A 7,526-nucleotide genomic window follows, 5' to 3' on the forward strand; every position below is an offset into this window, starting at 1 on the left:
GCTGACCAGAGGCTGCTGGCGAGGCAGCTGGGGCAGAGATATCAAGAATGGGGATTTGAACCTCAGCTCTGCCACTGTGAGTTCTGTGACAGAGGGTGAGTTGTTAGCTAGATGTAGTCAGGATTTTCCAGAATAGATTTTCTTTTCAAAATTAGTAGAAACTGGGGACTTCCCTGGTGGTCCAGCAGTTAAAACTCTGTCTAGAAATGCAGGGTACACGGGTTCAAGCCCTGGTCCAGGAACTAAGATCCCACATGCCTTGGGGCAACTAAATTTGTTCATTACAACTACTGAATGCAATAGCTCTGAATCCTGAGAGTCGCAACTAGAGAGCCCGTGTGCCACAATGAAAGATCCTGTGTGCTATAGCTAAGACCCAATGCAGCCAAATAAACACATAATTGGTAGATATTGTAACTAAGGCAGGCAGACAAAAGCAGATCTTTCCCAAATAGTGAGTTTGTGTTTGTGTTGAAGTAAGGGGTAAGAGACAGAGTATGAGACAGAAAATAAAAGACAAAATATGTACTGCATGTGAATTAGGTAAAACTTCAGGGAGGAGAGAGTAGTGACTTGGCAGAAAACAGAAGAAAATGCATTCTGGGAAAGAGAGGAAAGTTCCAGTAGTTGATTCTGAAAGGAACTCCAGAAGCTCTTGGGCTTGTCTCTAGCCTCTCCCAAGCCAGCCTGGGCCTCACACAGACATAGATCTGAGCTGATTTGTAAGGCAGCTGCCTGCCATTGGCTCGCGACAGGGGAACATGCCTCTAATTCATTTTCTCAGAGCTTGTAGTTGTTTGGTCGCTAAGTTGTGGCTGACTCTTTGCAACCCTGTGGACTGCAGCACACCAGGCTTCCCTGCCCTTCACTATCTCCTGGAGTTTGCTCAGATTCATGTCCATTGAGTCAGTGATGCTATCTCACCATCTCACCCCTTGCTGCCCTCTTCTCCTGTTGCCTTCAATCTTTCTCAGCATCAGGGTCTTCTCAGAGCAAAGGAGTCTCTATTCCATTGCATTTTCCTTTGTGTCAGTCTTGTTCAAGACAGATGTTCAGGATCCTCCAAACTAAGCTTTTTTTTTTTTTAATAGCAGGCACATCACAAACTCTCAGCGTGGCTTCTGCATGCAGCTGTAGCTTATGTTTCTTGAATATTTACAAGTGTCGAGCCAGTGAACCAGTGAACCAGTGAAGTTGCTCAGTCGTGTCCAACTCTTTGCGATCCCATGGACTGTAGCCTACCAGTCTCCTCCATCCATGGAATTTTCCAGGCAACAGTACTGGAGTGGGTTGCCATTTCCTTCTTCAGGGAATCTTCCTGACCTAGGGATTGAACCTAGATCTCCCACATTGCAGGCAGATGCTTTACCGTCTGAGCTACCAGGGAAGCCCTACAAGTGTCAAAGGTACCCCTAAAAAGACACTTCTTTCTTAGCACCCTATTTTTAGTAGTTTGGATTCAGGGCGGGCACTGAGATGTCCTCAATCGTGCCACATTTAAATAAAAATAGGAAAAACATAAAGTCTAAGACTCCATATCCCTTTGGGAGTGAAGAAGAATATCAGCTGGAAACAGTGATCCAGTCAAAATGCTTATCTTAGGGGAAATATTCACATTAATCATTTCCGGTATGAAAAGAGACATAAATTCTCATCCAAGAAGCTTTAGAGCATATGAATTTTGCCAAAGCTGCTTTAATAAAAATACGATTTTGAATTTTGCATAATCAACATCTGTGAGAATGATCACATTTAAAGTGTAATCTTGGGTTCCCCTATGGTCCAATGGAAAAGAATCTGACTGTTAATGCAGGAGACATGGGTTCAATCCCTGATCCGGGAAGATCCCACATGCTGTGGAGCAACTAAGCTCACGTGTCACAACTACTGAGCCTGTGCTCTAGAGTCTGCGAGCCGCAACTGCTGAGCCCATGTGCTGCAACTACTGAAACCCAAGAGCCCTAGGGCCTGTTCTCCACAACAAAAAAAGCCACCACGATAAGAAGCCAGCACACTGCAACTGAAGAGTAGCCCTCACTCTCCATAATTAGAGAAAAGACTGCACAGCATCAAAGACCCATAAATGAATAAATGTTTACAACTAAATAAACAAATTGAAATCTTATGTATACCATCAACTTGTTTGAAAGGTTTCAATGACATTGCAAACCTTAATGATTATTGCAGATTCTAAATTGTGAAGTTCGAATTAATATAATTTCATATTTGCAACAAAGTGGTCATTGTTTCTGAGTAGCAGATAATTTAAAACAAATACCTGATGCATTATACATGATCAAAATGCCACATTTTTTCTTAAGGTTCTGTGTATGGTCTGTGGAAAGGGTGAAGGCCTGTTGGTTATGGGGCAAAACAAAAGCCACCTTGAAATCTGAGTTAGAGTGCCTGGATATAAACACTGTCTCTGTCACTTTACAGCCTTGATACTTTGACAAGTCAGTGAACCTTCTGAATGTCAGTAACCCTATCTGCAAGATGCAGGTTTGAGGATGAAGATTAGAGAATATATATAAAATAGCACAGATCTTAACATCTGTTAGGTACCTGAAAGATGGTCTTTATTATCAGTGTAGTTCAAGTGGTTTTAGAATCTTCTCACAAAATTTCCGTTCAGAAGGTGGAATCTGATTCTCCTCCCTCTCAATGTGGGCTTGACTTAGTGACTCACTTCTCACAAATAGAAGGCAACAAGTGGATGTTGTGTGACCTGCAAGACTACATTCCAAAGAAGATACAGTGTTTGCAGTCAGCTACCATGTAGTGAGGATGCTCAAGCATTGAACTGATGAAATAGGAAATTTGTTTATTCATTTTCTCTCTTTGCAGGGAACATACACTCTATGAGAGTAGGGATCTCCTACTTAGTCCTGCTCCCCTCCAGTCTTTCTCCATATTGGAGTCAAAGTCAAACATTAAAATTGTTGATCTAATCATATGACTTTCCTACTTAAAATGATGAATTGACCCCTCCTTCCTTGTAGGACAGACTCCACAATTCCTACATGACTGACATGCCTTCATGTCTGGCTTTCGCCCACGTACCCATCCAGATCCAAGCTGCCTTTTGGTTGGCTCACTTCCTGGCAGCAGGCACCTTCTTTTGGATCTCAGACCACAGATTCCCAGCCTCATAGGCACCACCTTGCTGGCACTTTACCTGATGTACCTCCTCTCCCTTCCCCCTGGCGAATTCTTATCAATTACTCATCCTCAACTATCACATGCTCTGCCAAGTGCCCCTTCCCCTCCCAACAAACTGATTTAGCTTTCTCCATCATCATACTTTATACCAGGGACTATTTATGGCAATTATTAATTATTTTGTCAACAGTTTATTTAATGCATCTATATTGAGCCCCTACTAAGTACCAGAAAAACATCTATTTCTGCTTTATTGACTATGCCAAAGCCTTTGACTGTGTGGATCACAACAAACTGTGGAAAATTCTTCAAGAGATGGGAATACCAGACCACCTGACCTGCCTCCTGAGAAATCTGTGTGCAGGTCAAGAAGCAACAGTTAGAACTGGACATGGAACAACAGACTGGTTCCAAATCAGGAAAGGATTACATCAAGGCTATATATTGTCACCCTGCTTATTTAACTTATAGGCAGAGTACATCATGAGAAACGCTAGGCTGGAGGAAGCACAAGCTGGAATCAAGATTGCTGGGAGAAATATCAATCACCTCAGATATGCAGATGACATCATCCTTATGGCAGAAAGCGAAGAGCTAAACAGTCTCTTGATGAAAGTGAAAGAGGAGAGTAAAAATGTTGGCTTAAAACTCAATATTCAGAGACAAGGGAGGTTTTTCAGGGGGAGACTGGGAGATAGGGGCCTCCCCTCCCCCTTCTCCTCTTCCTGCGCCGGCCTCAACCCCTCCCCAGACCCCTCCCGACCGGCGCTCCACGCGGAAGACACCCCTCCCACCTCAGACCTCAGCCCTTCGTACTGGGACGTTGGGGAGGGGGCCGTGCCGGGCGGAGAGAACTCAGCAAGCTTTCTGAGCCCCAGGTGTTCAAAGGCAGAAGTATGAGAAAGTTGCGTGCTCCCCAGCTCAGGTGCAGAGCCTCTCCTCATGACTTGAGAATGATAAATAACGCTGGTCATCTCTAGCAAGGATATTGATTCACCTCATGTAAAGTATGCTCAGTTCCTTTCCAGTGGTTTTGCTGGAAACCATGTCTCACTATACAGATGAACCCAGATTTACCATAGAGCAGATAGATCTGCTCCAGCGCCTCCGGAGTACTGGAATGACTAAACATGAAATTCTCCATGCCTTGGAAACTCTGGACCGCCTTGATCAAGAGCATAGCGACAAGTTTGGAAGAAGGTCCAGCTATGGAGGAAGTTCGTATGGGAATAGTACCAACAATGTTCCAGCATCTTCCTCTACAGCTACAGCTTCCACGCAAACCCAGCATTCGGGCATGTCCCCGTCACCTGGCAATAGTTACGACACCTCCCCACAGCCTTGTACTACCAATCAGAACGGGAGGGAGAATAACGAGCGATTATCCACGTCCAATGGGAAGATGTCACCAACTCGCTACCATGCCAACAGCATGGGTCAGAGGTCATACAGTTTTGAAGCCTCAGAAGAGGACCTAGATGTAGATGATAAAGTGGAGGAATTAATGAGGAGGGACAGCAGTGTGATAAAAGAGGAAATCATAGCCTTTCTTGCCAATCGGAGGATTTCCCAAGCAGTTGTTGCACAGGTTACAGGTATCAGCCAGAGCCGGATCTCTCACTGGTTGTTGCAGCAGGGATCAGACCTGAGTGAACAGAGGAAAAGAGCATTTTACCGATGGTATCAACTTGAAAAGACAAACCCTGGGGCTACGCTAAGTATGAGACCAGCACCCATTCCAATAGAGGACCCAGAGTGGAGACAAACGCCTCCCCCAGTCTCAGCCACGTCTGGCACCTTCCGACTACGGCGAGGCAGTCGATTTACCTGGAGAAAGGAGTGTCTGGCTGTCGTGGAAAGTTACTTCAATGAGAATCAATACCCAGATGAAGCAAAGAGAGAAGAAATTGCAAATGCTTGCAACGCAGTGATACAGAAGCCAGGCAAAAAACTGTCAGATCTGGAACGAGTTACCTCCCTGAAAGTATATAATTGGTTTGCTAACAGGCGGAAGGAGATCAGGAGACGAGCCAATATCGAAGCAGCAATCCTGGAGAGTCATGGGATAGATGTACAGAGTCCGGGAGGCCACTCCAACAGTGATGACGTGGGCGGGGATGACTACTCGGAGCAGGATGACAGCACTAGCCATAGTGACCACCAAGACCCCATCTCGTTAGCCGTGGAAATGGCAGCGGTCAACCACACTGTCTTGGCACTGGCCCGACAAGGAGCCAACGAAATCAAGACAGAGGCCCTGGATGACGACTGATGAGGGAGGGCTGAACGCGAGAAGTTAACTTAGTTTAGACGTAGCACCTTAGCAGACTTTTCTCGGTCCTTAACATGTGTTCTTACAGAATAACTTGCAGTTTCTTGTATGTCGGTTAGCCCTTAGGGTCTTGTTCTGTGAAGATGGCATGGTGCCCTCAGCCTTGCATATACTCTCTCAGTATTAATTCCCAGTAACTAATAACCAACCAACCAACCAACCAAACTTCCCTCTCCCAGCCCCCGAGGCTAGAAAATCTTGCTGCTCTGTCTTAGCATTCCAAGAGAGTGCTTCCAGGTATTTAGCTAGCCCTCAGTTCTCAAATAGTAGGCTCCGTGTAAAACTTTGGGTACCTTTAGACTCCTGTAACACTAGTCTACACCCCTCTTCCTTCCCCAAGACTGGTAGGATGCAAGCTGAGGTAGTGTGGCCAGGATTGACAGACACCATTTGGGGAGTGTCCGCAGAGTAAAAGGAACACTAGAACCCCCACCTCCACGTGGGAATAATTGATTTCCAGCCGCAATAAGCCGTGCCTCATAATAGTCACACTGTGGCTAGATTATACTTCTTTGGGTGCTGTGCTAAGAATGTCAGTGGAAAAACTCAGTCTCAGATTTCAGTTGATGTTAAGATGCCTGACACAGACATCCTTTCCTCTCACAAGCTGTGTGACTGAGTAGATAAAATACTGCCTTCTGCCTTTGAGACCATGATTAAACAGAAAAATGACAAAAAAAAAAAAAGTTAAAAAACCCACAAAACCCAGCTTGAGAGCATTGGGAAAAACCATGAGCTGAATGTATAATAATGGTGGATGTTATTAGAACCACTATACAGTACGTGGCACAGGTACGTGCCTACCTGGAAAGGTGCTGGAAGTCATCGTGGAAGCGGCTCTGCCTCCTGTCTGTGTCCCCTCTCCTTGCTACCAAAAAAACAAAAAGGTGATTCGAGGATGGAACTAAGGCCAGAAGTGAGTGGACGAACTTCCAGTCCCTGTAGCCATTACGCTGAACCCCCTCAACGTGAGAGGTTGGTAGAGGACTCTCTGGTGGGATTATGCCTGCTGACTGTCACACGCACAAGAGCTTTCCTAAGTAGGAACAGAAAAAAGCAGGGGACGTTTGCCACTTCCATGGTGGGTCTGCGAGATGTGACTTGCTTTGGTGTTCTCTTTGCTCTGTCCTTGTAGAGTTGTGAAAAGCTATATTGCTACAGGCAATTTATTTAATAATTGGAAGCCATATTGATAATGGATGTGGTAATATTTGTAAAGTTTAATCTACTTTAAATGGTAGTAACTAATGGAATTTTTTTCCTTGATCACATATGTAGCACTTTTGTTACTTTTTAAAGATATTTATATTTGTAAATCTTTTTTTCATTTTGAGAACTCAAAAAAAACCCCAAAAAACTCAACATTCAGAAAACTAAGATCATGGCATCTGGTCCCATCACTTCATAGCAAATAGATGGGGAAACAGTGGAAACAGTGACAGACTTTATTTTGGGGGCTCCAAAATCACTGCAGATGGTGACTGCAGCCATGAAATTAAATGATGCTTGCTCCTTGGAAGAAAAATTATGACCAACCTAGACAGCATATTAAAAAGCAGAGACATTACTTTGCCAGCAAAGGTCCATCTAGTTAAGGCTATGGTTTTTCCAGTAGTCATGTATGGATGTGAGAGTTGGCCTATAAAGAAAGCTGAACACGGAAGAATTGATGCTTTTGAACTGTGGTGTTGGAGAAGACTCTTGAGAGTCCCTTGAACACATGGAGATTCAACCAGTCCATCCTAAAGGAAATCAGTCCTGAATATTCATTGAAAGGACTGATGCTGAAGCTGAAACTCAATACTTTGGCCACCTGATGTGAAGAACTGACTCATTTGAAAAGACCCTGATGCTGGGAAAGATTGAAAGCAGGAGGAGAAGAGATTGACAGAGGATGAGATGGTTGGATGGCATCACTGACTCAATGGACATGAGTTTGAGTAAACTCAGGGAGCTGGTGATGGACAGGGAGGCCTGGCGTGCTGCAGTTCATGGGGTTGCAAAGAGTCGGACACGACTGAGTGACTGAACT

At 44.6% G+C, this 7,526-nt stretch overlaps 1 pseudogene; it reads left to right on the forward strand.

Annotated features, from left to right (window-relative positions):
- The first annotated feature begins 3,578 nt into the window (after nt 1-3,578).
- LOC110129777 (homeobox-containing protein 1 pseudogene) lies at nt 3,579-6,729 on the forward strand (annotated as a pseudogene).
- Nucleotides 6,730-7,526: the final 797 nt, after the last annotated feature.

This window comes from Odocoileus virginianus, chromosome 9 (assembly GCF_023699985.2).
Source record: "Odocoileus virginianus isolate 20LAN1187 ecotype Illinois chromosome 9, Ovbor_1.2, whole genome shotgun sequence".
NCBI lineage: Eukaryota > Metazoa > Chordata > Mammalia > Artiodactyla > Cervidae > Odocoileus > Odocoileus virginianus.